At 42.0% G+C, this 17,211-nt stretch overlaps 1 protein-coding gene across 5 annotated transcripts in view; it reads right to left on the minus strand.

The window, feature by feature from the left end:
• EPHA5 (EPH receptor A5) overlaps window positions 1-16,700 on the minus strand; it is a 347,504-nt gene extending 330,804 nt beyond the window's left edge. For 4 of the 5 annotated variants that reach the window (XM_077848180.1, XM_077848178.1, XM_077848179.1 and 1 more), the window contains exon 1: window positions 15,309-15,445. The gene's annotated coding sequence lies outside the window, so the exon portion shown is untranslated. Of the gene's footprint in view, window positions 1-15,308; window positions 15,446-16,644 lie in introns of those variants that run through there. The other variant, XM_077848176.1, reaches the window with a different exon arrangement.
• Window positions 16,701-17,211: the final 511 nt, after the last annotated feature.

The following is a 17,211-nucleotide window of genomic DNA, read 5'->3' on the forward strand; positions in this document are numbered from 1 at the left end:
AAAGTGCTGGCCAAGTTGTGACTACAAAGGAAAATTTCTTGAAGGAAATAGCAAGTGCTATCCAGTAAAGACACCGATGATAAGAAAGCAAAATAGACTTTTTACTGATACGAAAGAAAAAATTTAGGGGTCCGGACAGAAGATTAAACCACCCACAATAGTTCCTTAAACCAAAGCAGAATCCAGAGCAAGGTCATAACTCTCTTGTATTCTCCAAAGGCTGAAAGAGATAAGGAAGCTGCAGAACAAAAGTTAGAAGCTGGCAGAGATAGTTTCTTGAGATTTAAGCAAAGAAACCCTCTCCATAACATAGAAGCAAATCACAAATCTACTGTTGGCTTGATTGTCACTCCTCTTCTTATTTGACCCCAACCAATTAAACGCCAGTGTTTCTCAACTCTCCGGCTAAGGGCAATTTTTTCTCCTACTTCTGTGCACACAGGATTAGTCAAAACGATTTTGCCCAAATTGGCCTTGACTGCGCTAACTCTTCCTCCAGTTGACAGGGATCCTATGTTCACCATGAGCACTTCATTCTTAGACAGATTTTGTACCTTTGCTGCTTTCTTGTCATCTTCATCAGAGTGATGATGTAGAAGCAGCAGTGAGTTATCCAGAAGATCAGCTAATAAGTTCATCTGTAGAAGTGCCTCTATCAAACAACAAATTTTCAATGTAGACAAACAGTCTTATATCGAAGATGTCATCTGGGACCTTCATAGTTAGAAAGGTAAAATCAATGCCTGGCTTGAAAGCTTCGAAGACAGGGTGATTCCCTTGTTACAGACTAAAACAGCTGGTGACTTATGTTGGAACCAATGCTCATTTACCATTCCCTAAATCCTAGGGCCCTTAAGATCTCCTCTGCCTGTGTTCTAGAAATGGAACAACAAAGCATGGATAACAAAGGCACATCTGTTTATAAGATGGCTTACTGAATCTTTTAAGCTCACTCTTGAAATCTACTACACAGAAAAAAAAATTCAAAATATTACTCCTCATTGAGAATGCATGAGATTACTCAAGAACCTGATGGAGATGTACAATGAAATCAATGCTATTTCATACCTAATAATACTACAACATCCATTCTGCAGCCCATGGATCAAGGAGTAATTTTGACTTTCAAGTCTTATTATTTAAGGAATATATTTCACAATGCTGCAAAGGCTATAGATAGTGATTCCTCTGATGAATTTGGGCAAAGGAAATTGAAAGTTTACCAGAAAGGATTCATTATTCTAGATGCATTAAGAACATTCATGATTCATGGAAAGAAATCAATATATAAATATTCACAGGAGTTTGGAGAAAGTTGACTGCAGACCTTCATGGACAACTTTGAGGAGTTAAGACTTCAGTCATGGAAGTCACAGCAGATATAGTAGAAATAGCAAGAGAATTGAATTAGAAGTAGAGTCTGAAACTGTGACTGAATTGGTGCCATCTCATAATAAAACTCGAAGGAATGAGGAGATATTCCTATGGTTGACCAAAGAACGTGGTTTCTTGGGATGCAATCTACTCCTGGTGAAGATGTTGTGAAAATTGCCAAAATAAACAAAGGGTTTAGAATATTACATAAACTTACTTGGTAAAGCAGAAGCAGTATTTGAGAGAATTGGTTCTGATTTTGAAAGAAGTTCAACAAAAAAAAAAAAAAATGAAAGAAGTTCAACTGAGGATAAAATGCTATCAAACAGCATCACATGCAAGAGAAGTAATTTGTGAAAAGTAGAGTTCATTGATGTGGAAAACTTAATTGTCTTATTTTAAGAAACTGCCATAGCCTTCCCATTCTTCAGCAGCCACCTCTCCAATCAGTCATCAGCCATCAACATTTGGCAAGATCCTCCACCAGCAAAAAGATTATAACTCTCTGAAAGATCGGATGATGGCTAGCAATAAAGTATTTTTAATAAAAGTATGTACATTAGTTTTTATATATAATGCTATTGCACACTTAATGAACTACAGTATAGTGTGAACATAACTTTTATATATACTAGGAAACTCATTTGCCTTGCTCTATTGTGATATTTGTTTTATTGTGGTGGCCTGGAGCCAAACCAGCAGAATTTCTGAGGTATGCCTATATTATTAAGTAAGGGCTTACTACTGTCATTTTGTTAATTTCTGAATGCTTTATTGCTCCATTGTTCCTTGTTTCTCATTCTTTTTTGTGTGTATTTTGATGTCTTTTGGTATCAGCATGCTCTGACTTCATTATCACGTTCTTTTGGGAAATTACCACATGGTAACCCTTGAGGTTACATGAGATTTAAATAAACAATTTTAAGGTTTAACAACATATTTTAAACTGATAACAACTCAACTTCAATATAATCCCTAAACTTTATACTTTTCCTCTCCCTCACATTTTAGATTATTGCTATTACAATTTACATGTTTTTCAACTGTGTAACTAGGGGGAACGCCTGGGTGGCTCAGCAGTAAAGCGGCTGCCTTCAGCTCAGGTTGTGATCCCAGAGACCAGGGATTGAGTCCTACATCAGACTTTCTGCATGGAGCCTGCTTCTTTCTCCCTGCCTATGTCTCTGCCTATCTCTCTGTGTCTCTCATGAATAAATAAAGTCTTTAAAAAAATAATTGTGTAACTAGAAACAGATTACTGTAGTTATGGTTATTTTTATTACTTAAAAAAATAAACTAAACTTGTAAGTGAATTATGCACCATTATTACCATATTGCAGAATCTAACTATGACTATATATTTACCATTAATAGTGAAATTTACACAACCTTTTGTGTTTTTACACTATTAATTAGCACCCTTTTACTTCGACTCACATAACTCCCTTGAGCTTTTTTTGTAAGGCAAGTCTGGTGGTAATAAACTCCCTCAGCTTTTGTTCGTTTGAGAAAGTCTTTATCCCTCCTTTGTTTCTGAAGGACAGGTTCATCAGGTATAGAATTCTTAATTGACGGGTATTTTTTTTTTTCTGTATTTTGAATATGTCATCTCTCCTGACCTGAAAGGTTTCTGCTGAGAAGACTGGTGAAGGTCTTATGGGGGTTCCCTAGTATGAAACATCTCTCTCTTCTCCTGCTGCTTTTAAAATTATTTCCTAATCTTTGAAAACTTAATTATAATGTGTTTCAGCATACCCTATTTCAGTTCAACCTATTTGGAGTCTTTTGGGCCTCATGGACCTGGATGTCTATTTCTCTTTGCAAGTTCAAAGAGTTTTCATCCATTATTATTTAAATATATATTCTGTCCCTTTTTGTCTTCTTCTTCCGGAATTCCCATAACGTGAATGTAAATATTATTTCTTTTCATTGTAGGTTTTCTTCTTTCTTTTTTCCTCCTCTGACTGATTTCCAATATCCTATTCTCTAGGTTAGTTATTTCTTCTTTTGTATGGTTGAGTCTTGAGTCTACTTTTGATAATTTCTACTGAATTCTGCAGTACAGTTAATGTATTTTTCATTTCTATTGACAGCTTTTCCTTGTCAAACTTCTTGTTCCCGAATTGTTTTCCTAATTTCATTTAATTGTGCATATTTCCTTGTAGTTCACTAAACTTCCCTAAGAGGATTATTCTGATTTACTTATCTGGCCTTTCATAGATCTCCATTTCTTTAGAGTCAATTACTAAAGCTTTATTAGATGTATTTGGTAACTTCATATTTATCTGATTTTTTTGTGATCCTGGACTCCTTACACTGTATCTGCACATTTGAGTAATGGGGCTCCTCTTCCAGACTTCACAGGTTTGCTCTGACAAATGCAGTTCTTCATCAGTCAGCTAAGTTGGGATTTTTGAGTGTGGCTCTTGGTAATGTCCTTGCACAGGTAATGCCTGCTATTATGGTCTATTTTGGGACAGGTAGCTGTTTGAGCTCTGAGGATGGGGACAGGGGTTGTACTGTTGGCTGATAACAGCTGGATAGGACTGCTGGCTTTGTTGTATACATAGTGAGGCTGTTGATGGAGTCCACAGCTGCCCTGATCTCTGGTAAGACTTACTAGACGGTCAGGACTGAGTACTATATTTAGTAGCAAATGAGGTTATTAATTTGCTTCCCTAACTTGTCAGGACAGGACCCAGGGATGTATATAGCTCATCGTTTGCATACCTGAATCAGGTATGACAGTGTCTTCAATTACTTGGTCAAATAAGGCCAACAGTTTTGCTTTATAGATGGGGAAAGACACCGGCTGTGCACCCTGCTCAAGTGCCACTGTATGTAGGGCTGTTGGATGGGCTACACAGTCTCCCATGTGCCTGTTAGGTTCCCTTGTTGGACAGGTTGAGGGAGGTATACAGCACTGAACAGAAACGCAAATCAGATTTCCTGTTGGGGTGCAGTAGAAGAAACAACTCCAAAGCCAGTAAAGCTCTTTGTCATCTTAACTCAAGCTGACCTAGGTCCAAAGTCTCTTAACTGAACACAGCCACTGGCTTAGTTCTGCAAACTATTGGCTTTGCCTGTCTGCATCTCAGTGTAAGCTGAGACAGCCTCACAGGCCACACAGCCTCCAGGAGTTGTCTTCAGCCCTTCTGGATTGGGATGTTAGGACACTCTACACAGAAAGTGGTCAGGGCTACAAGTGAACTGGGCAGAAAACATCCTTTGAACTGTATATGAAGTTTTGTATGTATTTTCACTATACTTCCTGCTGTTGGCGGAATAAGCCATTACTCAGATGAGGAGGTCAAAAATAACTTTAGATGTCTGGAGGATTTTAGTCAATAGTCTCTCCTGGTCTAGAATTGTTACAGTCAGACTACCTGCGGTTGAATGCAGATTTCTACCACTTTCAGATTTGTAACTGTAAGTTATTTAATCATTCCCTGCTCATTTTCCTCATGTGTAAAACCAAAATACTATTATATAGTTATATTATATATATTAGTACATATACTAATATTATGATATTAGCATATATTATTATATACTACTAAGACTTAGTAGTAGCAGTAGTATATATAAGTAATTATATATAATAATAAAATTATCATTATTATTATGAGCTTGTTTTGATGAAAAGAAATCTATCTATATATATATAAACTACTTAGTACAAATGTCTGAAACACTATGTCAATAATCAATGTTAGCTATGATTATGATATACAGGTATATGCTCTCATTAGTATGCAAATATACTCATACATTTCATAAGCAGTTCTAAAAACAGTACATTCTAAACTTCCTTACACCTGTTTATGTTCACCTATATAAAAAAGATAAGCCTTCACAGAATTATATTAAAACCTTTCTAAAAATATAAAAATGTTATACTTCCTCATACAATTTTAAGTTCTGAATTGAACAGACCAGAAAATTTTATATTTCAGACTAAAAGATTGGTGTCAAATTATAATGTCGGTCATTTTTTTTAGGAAACTTCTAAGAGGGGATCCCTGGGTGGCACAGCGGTTTAGCGCCTGCCTTTGGCCCAGGGCGCGATCCTGGAGACCCGGGATCGAATCCCACGTTGGGCTCCCAGTGCATACAGCCTACTTCTCCCTGTGCCTGTGTCTCTGCCTCTCTCTCTCTCTCTCTCTCTCTCTCTCTGTGACTATCATAAATTAATTAATTAATTAATTTAAAAAATAAAAGTAAAAAAAATTAAAAAAAAAAAAAAGGAAACTTCTAAGAATTTAATTCTCCCAACTATCCATTGGGTCCTTTCAATGACTATCTATTTACTCACCTATCTATCTGTCTATCAGGTAAAACTGACAAAATACTGTGCTTGGACTACATTTCTAAAAGGTCTAAGATTATCTCTTAATATGTTTTGTGGCTAATAAGCAACATATGACTTCTACCTGGGGAATAATGAGATAAAATGCAACATTTACAACCCATGATCCTTATATTGATGTTTTTTCCTCTCTTTCCTAATCAAACTCCAGTATTTAAAAGCAAATAATGAGGAAACCAGGAGAAAATTCAGACAACATCATGTCATTGAATTTTATTTTAGATAGCTCTATGGAAAATTTGCACATGCAATTCTTTTTTTAGATTGTTTTCCTGTCCCAATTTCCCTTTAATCATCCAGTGCAAGGGATATGATGACCTGTGATTGTGAAATCTTCCCTCAAAGAGCCTATATTTAGTAGTGGGGGAAATACGGGAACTTATATCTGTTGTCTACCTGCTTTGCTCTAGGAATTTTATTAAACAACATATATATATTTTTACTTTATTTTTGCAACAACTCTATGAGTGTGTGTTAACATTTCAACTATGTGGAATCTGAGGTAGATGGTTCAGCACCATACTACTAATCCATGATAGAGCTCATTTCATGGGCTTTATATCTCCCATTCTACACTATCCAGTAAGAAGTATAATTATTGTGAAGTTAACTAAAATCAAACTACAGGGCCTTCAAGGACATGGTATTAAGGCATTGATGAAGTGTTCATTAAATCCATAATTTGTTAGATTTGCAGAAGTAAGATATTTTTATATTCCTTTTCTTAACAAAGTTTCCTCTCATAAGTTTAAAAACAAAACTGTTGCACACAATGCCCTCAGGTATCCTGATCCTTACCCAGGAAGTACGGTGTTAACATGCATGCACTATGCAGAGTATTAATCAGACACACTCCCAAAACTTTCATTTGCAAACTGTTCTACTAACTAGAAAGTTGTTTCATCTTGTTTGTTCTCTACAACAATCATGTAAAGTAGGCAGGACCAAATTACAAATAAATGAACTGAAGCAAAAAAAAAAAAAAAAAACCTAAATGAGGGTCCTCAGAACTTAGAAATTAGGGTTGGGAAGCAATGGATATCAGCCAAAAACAAAACAAAAACAAACAAAAAAAAACAAAAACAAGACTAGTTTTTTTTTTTGAATTTCAAAGTCAAAGTTTCTGTATTTGCTTATTTTTCTGTAATTGTATAACATTTAATCATTTTTTTATTTTTGTTTCATAAGCTTAAATCAAAAAAAGTGACTCCAATTCTGTAAGATTAATTAGTTCTATTGTTATTACTGTTATTATTGCCTTGCTCCTCGTTCCAGAGAAATCATATATGATAGTTTGAAACTGGACATGGTTCAAATCCTTCAGACACAGCAGTTTCCAAGTATTTTCTGCTTTTCTCAGAGGGCTAGTTGTATACTTTTGTAGGAGAGTCATTACACTGCCCGGAGTAAAACTCTTGAAGGAGAAAAGAGTCCACTGCTATCTTCCACAAGACCAGGTGGCCAGCCTCACCTGTTCAGAGAGCACACAAGGCAAGGGAGGACTCTGGGTGAAAGCCAGAATTTGGCTCACAGAGAAAGCTCCTGCTGAGGACTGCTGGGCTAAACCAGTGCCAGCCGGATCTACCTGCTGAGTTTGTCTTTCCACAGAAAAGACATTAACAAGCATCTTGGAATAGGAAGTTACAGCCAGTGCAAAGAAAATAAGTGAGCTATCTTATAAGAAACACAAAACTCACAGAGACAGCTTAAATTCTTGTATTTCTGATGTATGAATTAAATAAACAATGTATGACTTAGTTTGACACGATATGCTCTTTCCATTTAGAGACTGAGTCCCATGATTAATTTAACAGAAGACACTTGCTTGTCACCCAGTTTGACATCATGACTTCCTTGGGGGTGTTGGAACATAACAGGCATGAGCTAGTATCCTCTTATCTTGCTTTGACTTTATATGAATGGAGTGTCTGATAGGAAAGGTGAGAGGAAGGAGGATTGGAGAGAGAGAGAAAGGAAGTGAAGGAAGAAAGGAGGGTTTGAAGGAAGAAGGGGGATAGGGGAACAGAGATGTGGCAGATAAAAATAAGAGTGTGACATTATTATAAGAGAAAAAAAAAAGACACAACCCATTTCTCAGTAAAAGAACAGACTGTATTTTCTCTAAATCTTCCAATACTTAGCCCGAAACATGTTTCCAAGTAGGAACATTTTCTCACAAAGCATATGCAAAATATTTCAACCCTCAGGTTTTGGCTTTTTGATTTTTTTTTTTTTAACCAGAATCATTTACTTAACAGAGTTATGGGCCCAGTTTAGTTGGAACCGAAGACATGTGTGATGGATGGAGAAGATGGCCTGGGCAATAGTCCAGTAACTAAAACAGAATTAGAATCATCACAGACACTTTAATCCCAATTATTTAATCTGCGGGGTGTCTAACACCACAAGTATTTGGCATGACTCAACAAAACAGTAGAGTTTACAGAGAAACAGAAGAATAAAAAAAAAAAAGAAAACTAAACTGATGTCAAAATTAACTAAAGAGGTTTTTTTTCATTAGGTTATGATTTATATCCTCAGAGTAAAAGTGAAAAATATAAAATTAGAATATGTGTGTGGGGGAGAAGGGTAATGGTATTTTTAAAAATAATATACAAAATAAAACCTAAGCACTTTTATTAATATCAAGGTCAGAGTGATACCACCTTGACACTCCTCCTTACTCTTTGTTTCAGCCTCACTGTGATCTTTCTCTACACCCCCAAATGTGTCCATGTGCACCTGCACCATCACCTGGTCAAATTACTACACTCTGCTTAACAAATATACCACAATTAAAGCCATGAACACATGAGGAAAGAATGCATGTCCTAGGGTTGACTTTTGACCAACAAAATTTTGTATCTTCTCCAATAGTTTATGAAACAATGTAAATGATACTAATAAAGTAACCCATAAGCTGATCAGAGACTAAAGACTGTAGTTCTTACAGGAAAAGAAGAGCTGGAATAAATCTTGATTACAAACAGAACCTACTAGGTTTTCCTTAACTGCAGTACATTATAAACGGTGTTCTAAAGGCGAAATTGACACACATTTTCAAAAAGAAATTTCCAGCAATTTCTAAATAGTAGAAATAGCTTCTTAGGGTTTCTTTAAATCACTAAAGATAAAAAAAAAAAAAAAAAAAAAAAAAACATTTAAAAATTATATTCACACTAAGACAGCTAATAAATGTCATCATGCTAAACCAGAGAGTTTTCAAAAACCCCAAGTGGTACACCTACTACATTAGTTTTATTTTATGACTTTGTAACACCTGAGATTCTCATTAGAGATAGTTGAAAGATTTAAGCTTTTACAAAAGGAAAAAAAAATAACAAGACTATAAATTACCACACATTTCACCAGACACCATACAAATCCTTATGTACCTTACAGTGCCTTTCCTTTTTAAATATTTATTGCTTTCACTAACAGATTATATTAAGTAAGAATTTTATAGATGATGATGAAAGAAGCTAAAAGGGAATTTAAAAATCTTTATTTCTCATGAAATGCACTGATTAGAATTACATTTTAAATCATTTCATTGTTTTCTATTATTATTGTAATATAAATTTTAAATTAGAGCCACCTCTTGATTTTATGTGATCAGAATAAATGGAATGAATAAATCCTATATCTGTGGAAATTTATAGCATCAGAAGATGAAAATTCCAATCAGCTTTCAATACTCAAGAATACCTGTGCCACTATCTATTTGTACCTTGATTTATGAACAATAATTTCATAGCACAATTTATGGCATTACTGATTTTACCGCTTTTGTGGAAAGCTCTTCATTATGATACTTGCATATGTTAATAAATGTATTATCAAAAATGAACTGTTCTCTAAAATTTGAATTTAAAATTTTAAACATTTTTTTCTTCATCTAAGTAAATTTTTTGACTTGTTCAAACACTTTCAAATCTATTTCAATAACTCTGTATAAAGAAATGTCTGGAAAGTCAGAAACTAAAAAGAGAAAAGTAAATATATGATAAAGGGAGACTGTTCTAAATACTTATACTAATTGTTTTGGAAGTTCAAACCAAATACTTAACAATGAATCATTTAGTTTTAAATTTAAAGACTTTTAATAGAACCAATAAAAGACTTTCACATGAATAACTGGCAAATCTTCCAGTTTTCTCATTGCTATATAGTTCTTTAAAAATTATTATGAATAGATCTGAGATTTTCTTATCTATTTCTTATAACAAATACCTCTTTACTGAATAAAAAACATTGTGTTTATTACTTTAAAGATATATATATATATATATATAAAGCTTCTTAAAATATGAAACATTTGAATCTGTATTTACAAAGCCTTTAGAACTCATTTTTATTTTTTAGCTACCTTTGTAGACACTCATAGAAACGTTAAGTGTACCACCTAGTCTGGAATAAAACATAGCATAAAATTTTTAATGTGAATTTAAAATACCACTAGGTGTGCTTATGTATACAGTAGACTAGGATAATTCCCTTGAAGAAATCACTACCTAACCAACTGATTATATAAATTTTGCCAAAATAACAAAACATGTATTTACCCAGTAGAGCTACCAGTAGGATCTATTCTGCTCTACAGATAAATACATACTCACCAGAGATACTAGAACTGCAAGAACCATTCTGAGTGTCTAAGTTGATAATTTACATTTTTAGCTTCCATATTGCTTTTATAGTAAAAATTTATTCTTCCCAGAAAGGAAAAATGGACAAATACTGCAATCAATTTTTAATGGTTTATAATAAGCAAGGCTGCATATTCAAACTTCAGTTAATTTTGATGTTTTATGAAAACAATTGTAAAACTACTCTAAGATGGTCAAAAATGGCATCAATCGTGTTTCAATAATCAGGTTACCTCTGCTAATTTAAATTCAAACTACTCATTAGTAAAATGAAATATATATGGTAATTTAAATGCAAAAAAATGAAATATAAAGAGTCACCAATACTTTCTACAGCAGTTATATCTTTAAGATATTAGCAGCACAATTTTTAAAAAAAGAACATTAAGCTTTACTCATATAAGTAAAAGTAGCTATAGTTAGTTAATACAACATAATAATGAGTATCATAGTCTATTTTTATAGTCAAAAGTAGAAAGGTTTCTTCCAAATGAAAGAGAAATTAATTACTCATTCAAGCAAATACATAAGAAAGCACTCCAAACAAAGGAGATTCAAGTGGTCAAGTCAATTAGCAAAAATGTAGTGAAAATAACTAAAGCATAGTCATTTTCGCAACAGTAGCAACACTGAATAAAGTCTAATATTTAAGTAAATAGTTTGGGGATGTTTGTCTATAAATAGCTGTATCACCTATTTTGACATCTTATGTAGAAATAGTCTAAATGGTCACATTTTGTAGAGACGAGTATTAATTGTATAAATAATGGAAAGTACAGTAATGCATTTCTAAATAAAAAAAATTAAGCTCTTTTATATCCTATGTAGATTGAAATAAAGAGTTAATAATATTTATAACTGGTCATATTACAGAAAGAATATTTTCAATAAAAAAAGAAAATTCCATTGTAAATACAGGTATTGTCCACCCTTTTCTCTGTCTTATATGAGGAAATGAAATCCTCTTACCTGTCACCCTAACACCTAAGATCTTTGTCTACCTCAAAAAAAAAGCTTAAAATTAAAGAGTCAACCCTCTGCCCCCCTTTCATGGTTTATGAAGCAAAAAACCAAACTCTTTATGGCTTCTTCTCCTCCCAATCACCTAAGATTCAAATAAGGATAATTGCTCTCTTGTTTTGTTCAGTAGTGTCCTGGCGAGGGAATGATTTTACTGTCCCTTTTCTGTGGGGTCCCGCCGTTTTATCTAAAAGGAGATGAATTATAACAGGATGACAAGGCCACAAAACAAAGCCATTTAGTTTTACAAATCTATTATGTCCTCTAATCTGTTTTATGGGCCTGGTCCTATTATAAACCAAGAAAAACTCTAACACCAACTCTTTTTTCCTTTCTTCCCATTGAAAACATCTACAATTTTATGATTGTTTAACAGTTTAGCCTAAAATTCTTTACGCCCTGTGTGTGTGTGTGTGTGTGTGTGTGTGTGTGTGTGTTTCTCCCAAGAGCCCATCCACCCCACTTTCTGAAACATACAAAACATTCAGAGACAAGAAACTGGACTTTTCAAATACAAACTGCTGACAACTGTCAGAAGCACTTTACTGGGACATTACTGACTGTAGCTTCAATGAATTAAGCTTGATTCACTGCGGGTGAATCATTTTCAATGCAGAGCTGTTCAGCAGTAATTGGCCAAGAATCCCTGCTGCGAAAAGCACTTGTCAAATAATGCTTGTTTACAAATATATCTCCAGACAGCAAAAAGTGGCAGTTACTGAATAAGTTCAGGGCCACCTCCAATATTCATAACAGTGGACATGCTTTCTCTACTTATTAAATCTATTAACATTTTCACTTGTTGATATACTTGCTAATGTTTGTCCTGCTTGATCAATCTTAGAGATAAGTTTCTTGCTAAATATGCCTCTGGATTATTTTATAATAAAATTGTTTCGTATTACACTGTACTTCAAAGGTTTCTTCCACATGCAATTAATGCCAAATATACGTAAAAAGACAACTAAAGATATATTTATCTTATCTTAGAATTCAGTCTAAAGAGTACATTTTCCTCTTACTGTCTTTTATCCAACATATCCTAACATTTATTCCAACTCAATTTAACATTCTAGATATATATTTGGCTTTTTCTGTTCAGTTCTGTTTATTTGTGTCTACCAAAGTTAAATTTTAAAAATGGCTAGAATCCTAATTATGAATGTAAACTCACCTTTATTTCTATCTGCTTTGAATTTTTTCTCACAGAAAGGGAACATTCATATCATACACATATATAACATATATTATACACACACACACACACACACACACACATAGTCTGAGAAATCACTAAGTACCCATAGGTTGCAGAAGACAAAGTATAAGAGAACAAGTTATTAATGGATGCAGTGCATACATCAAATCTTTCTGCCACTGATCTTCCAAAGACCTCCCAGAAATAATCACAAAAACTCCAGTTGGAATCTTTAAATAGGGATCCCTGGGTGGCGCAGCGGTTTGGCGCCTGCCTTTGGCCCAGGGCGCGATCCTGGAGACCCGGGATCGAATCCCACATCGGGCTCCCTGCATGGAGCCTGCATCTCCCTCTGCCTATGTCTCTGCCTCTCTCTCTCTCTCTGTGTGACTATCATGAATAAATAAATAAAATCTTTAAAAAAAAAAAAAAAGGAATCTTTAAATAAATAAACTGCTATCAATATCTTAATATATTATTGTTCGATTCATAATAATACTTGCATGGAGAGACAAAAAGAAGGGGAGAGCATAAATTTTATAGAACAGAAGCAATGCTCTGAGAGGATACTAATGGGAAGGTGGAAAACTGTTGGGTAGAGATGGAATGAATGAGACGAAGTCATAGATATCATTACGATTTTATTTCCTACTGTGTGAAATAGTGATAGACCCCCGCTAGCCCCACCTCGCTACAGCCCAAGTTGTGCTGCGTTCTAGTAGCTGGCATAAGGACGATACAACCTGTGGTTGTTAGGTCTGTGATATCAACCAGTCTACCTTCCAGAAGATTTGAGCTCTGCTTACATCACCTTAAGAGGCCGGTGCTATTTCCTGGCTTCCCTTCAACTCCCCCTGCCTCTTGCCCTGGACGCAGTCTCGGCCCCTGTGCCCACTCGGCGTCACCCTCCCTGAGACTTCATTTTTCTCCCCTTCCCTAACCCAGAGCTTCTACTCCCTTTCATCTCTACATAAACCCCTTCCCTCATCACACCTGGGGGGGAAAAAAAAAAACACTGAAATATAATGGGAAATTCATCCTGGGAAAGGATGAATGGCACTACCATTACTGTTACTCTTTCAGTCTAAACCAGATGCCCCTTCCGGTGGAAGAGGACAGTTCAGAAAAGGACTCCAAGCCGTGTCATAATCCTCCGGACTTCTCGCATAATGAATCTAACATGCGGGGTTAATCCAAGGACTACGACTTAAAACACTTTTTCAACTTTCTGGGGAAGGGAGGAAAATGCAAATCGCTTGGGTTCAGCCTGGGAGATGGCGATGCCACGGCTCGATGCCTGGATAGGTGGATGGATGGATGGATGGATGGATGGATGGATGGATGGACGGACGGATGGATGGATGGATGCACGGGCAGAGCGAGCTACTCAGGGTCTAGGTCGGACGTACGACCACGCGTAAGGATCAAGAGGGAAGTTCATGGGGTGGGGCCGGGGGTCGGCCCCGCTTCCACGCGGTCCCCGGGGCTGGCAGCGCTCCTGGACCAGCTCGGCGCGTCCTGCTGCAGCCCCACCACCCGTGCGAGTCACGGGGACACGCGCGACCCGAAGGCTGCGGCTTCATCTTTCCGGGCCAGCGTCCCCAGCCCTGGGAGTGCAAGGCTGTGTGCACGTCCTGTGCCTCCTCGGGGCACGCGGAGCCTCGGAGCGAGACCCCAGCATCCGGGCCGGGGGGAGCCCACCGCCTCTTGCAGCCCGGCCCCGCGTGTCAGATGCCACAGCCCCCAGCCCCCAGCGCCATCCTCGAGGCAGGAGCTCGCGAGCAGGGACCCGGCGCGCTCCGGGGGTTGGGGCCGGGGCGGGGGGAGCGAGGGCGGAGGGCCCAGGCGCGGAGCTCGGCGCGGGAGCAGCGGGCGCCGCGCAGGTGCTGCTCCCCCGGGGCCAGCTCTGCCGCCCGGGCCACGCGGAGACCCCCCCCCGCCCCGGGCCGGAGCGCAGGATTGGGGGTGGGGAGGACGCCTGGGGGCTCCAGGACGGGGGGCGGGGGCGCGGGGCTTCTCCCTCCCGCGGACACCGGCCGAGACAGCAGCCCCGCGGGTCTGCGCAGCAACTTCCCGGCAGCAACGCTCCCCGCCCCGTCCGCCTCCCGCATCCCACCTTCCCGCCTTCTTCCACTTTCTCAGCGCGACCACGAGCCCCCGAAGTGAAGGGTCCCCCGCAGCGTGGGGCGCCTCCCGTCCTTGTCCTTCGCCGTTCCCCTCCCTCGACAAATAGCAGCTCTCCCCACCCACCCCGAAGAGCAGCTGGGGATGCCCTAAATAACAGCTTCCAGAAGGCACTCCCCCCGCCCCCCCAAAAAAAATAAAATAAAATAAAATAAAAAATAAAAGCAGCAGCCAGCCACCGCCACGGCGCGGCCCATCACCGGCCTCACCGAACGGCTCCGCGAGGCCCGCGCTCCCTCCCGACCCCGCGGCCGCTGCGCCTCCCGCAGGTCCCGCTCCTGCGAGCCCGAAATGTCACTTCCCCACGCGCTTCAAGTGCGCAGCAGCCGCGCCCCGCCTTGGGGCGCGGGTGTCGGACCCCGCTTCCCCCCGCCCGCAACTTCCCAGCCCGGGTCCGCACCAGCTCGGGCCCCGGCGCCCGCAGCCACGCGCGGCGGACACCTGCGAATTCGGATGCGGGGCGCGCCCCGGGCCGCGGTCCCCGCCCCCGCCCCCGCCCCCGCCCCCGCCCTACCTTCGCTGCTGGGGCTGGCCAGGAGGGTCCGGAGCGCGGCGCACAGGAGGAGGCACGTGCACAGGGGGGCCCTGCGCGGAGCGGAGCAGCAGCCGGCCAGGGACGCGGGCGCGCCGGGGGCGCCGGGGGTGCCGGGGGTGCCGGGGGCGCCGCCGCCCGGGGGCCCCGAGCCCCGCATCCTGTCCCGCGCCGCTCGGTCCCCGGCCCCGGCCCCGGCCCCGGCCCCGGCCCCGGCCCCGGCCCCGGGCGGCGGGCGCGGGAGGCTCTTGGTCCTGCGCGCTCCCCGCGGGGTCCTCCGCGTCCCGGCGCGCGGCTCGGGTCCTCCGCGGCGGCCGAAGTTTGCTGCCGGCTCCGGTCTCCCTCCTCCTCGGGGCCCGAGGAAACACTCGCTCCGGCTGACGGTGCAGGTGCGGACCGGACCCGAGGGCGTCGGGAAGCTCCCGCGTCCCGCTTCCCTGCCTCTCGGGGCTTGCCCGGCGGAAGGTCTCTAGGATGCGCTCCCGGGCGCGGCGGGAGGCGAGAGGCTCTCGGCGAAGTCAGGAGGAGCTCCTCGGTGGGGACACAGGAGGAAAGGGACGGCGCGGCCGAGGGTCACGGGAGGAGGCGCCACGAGGCGGGAGAGGCGCGCGGAGGAGCGGCTGCGGGCGTCGGGGGCCGGGGGCCGGCGGGGGAGCTGCGGGGGAGGAGCCGGCGGCGCCGGGCGGCTGCGGAGCCCGCGGCCCGGGCAGGCGGCGCGCGAGGCGGAGGGCGAGCTGGGCTGTGCGCCGCCACCGAGCGCGCCTCCGCGTCCGAGCCCCGCCGCCGCCCCGCCCCGCCCCGCCCGGCCCCGCCCCCGCTCCCCGCCCCGCCCCCGCCCCCGCCCTCTGCGGCTCGGGCCCCGCCGGGAGCGTCCGCGGCGCGTGCGAGCGGCTCACGCCGAGTCACACCCCCGCGGAGGCCGGGATCGGGAGGCTGCGCGGGGAGCGTCGCCTGGCGCGGCCCGGGAAAGCGCGTCTTGCCCCCCGGAGCGCTGGGGCGGGAGCTCCGGACGGCGCATCCCCCGGAGACGGCGGCGCTGGGAGGCGCTGGGAGGCGCTGGGAGGCGCGGGCCCCGGGGCTCGGCGCGCTGCGGGCGGCCAGCGCAGGCGGGGGGCATCAGCCCAGCGGGCCGCGGCCGGTGCCCGCCCCGCACCCCCGCCCGGGCCTCCAGGACGCCGGCGGCTGCCGTGGCTACTCAGGCGGCGTCTCCTGCAGAAGTGAAGTGTGGGATCTCTCCATACGGACACCGTGAGTATGGCTGAAGCTTTCGGGGAGTCACAGAACTGGACTTCCCGAGCCCCGGAACGCGCCCCGTTACCTGGGCTGCGAGGATTCAGCCCATCGATCTCATTGGTCGGACGTGTTAGAACTTCAGGACTCCTCGACTCGCAGCCCTGGGCCGTGAGTTCCCGGGAAGCTGGCACGGCCCACGTGACGCCGGGGGTGCCAAAAGATTATTCTGATTTCGTGTTTTCCACTGCAGGAGAGACTTGCAAACTAATGACCGGACACACACACACACACACACACACACACACACCCTGGTTTAAAGCAATTGACTTTTTCTGTGCTTCGCCTCTATTCTGTGTTCTCTTGCTTCAGTATTTTTCTTCAATGTGCTCATTCATGCTCCCAAAGAGGCACATCTGGAGGGGGATTGTAGCAAATGCTGCAACTAAAGCATGTGCGTACGAAGTGTGAGTTGGGAAGAAAGGTACCTCGTTCGATTTTGTGTATGGTGACTGCTGTGAAGATGGGGTTTGCATTCACACCTAATGAAGGGGAGTCCGCTCACCAGCTCTGACCTCTAGAGCCCTGTTTGTCTCCGCAATAAATTTCTCATCATCTTTAGCTGATGACATTTATTTTCTGCTTGACTATGTGC

Source organism: Canis aureus, chromosome 14 (genome assembly GCF_053574225.1).
Source record: "Canis aureus isolate CA01 chromosome 14, VMU_Caureus_v.1.0, whole genome shotgun sequence".
NCBI classification, from domain to species: Eukaryota; Metazoa; Chordata; class Mammalia; order Carnivora; family Canidae; genus Canis; species Canis aureus.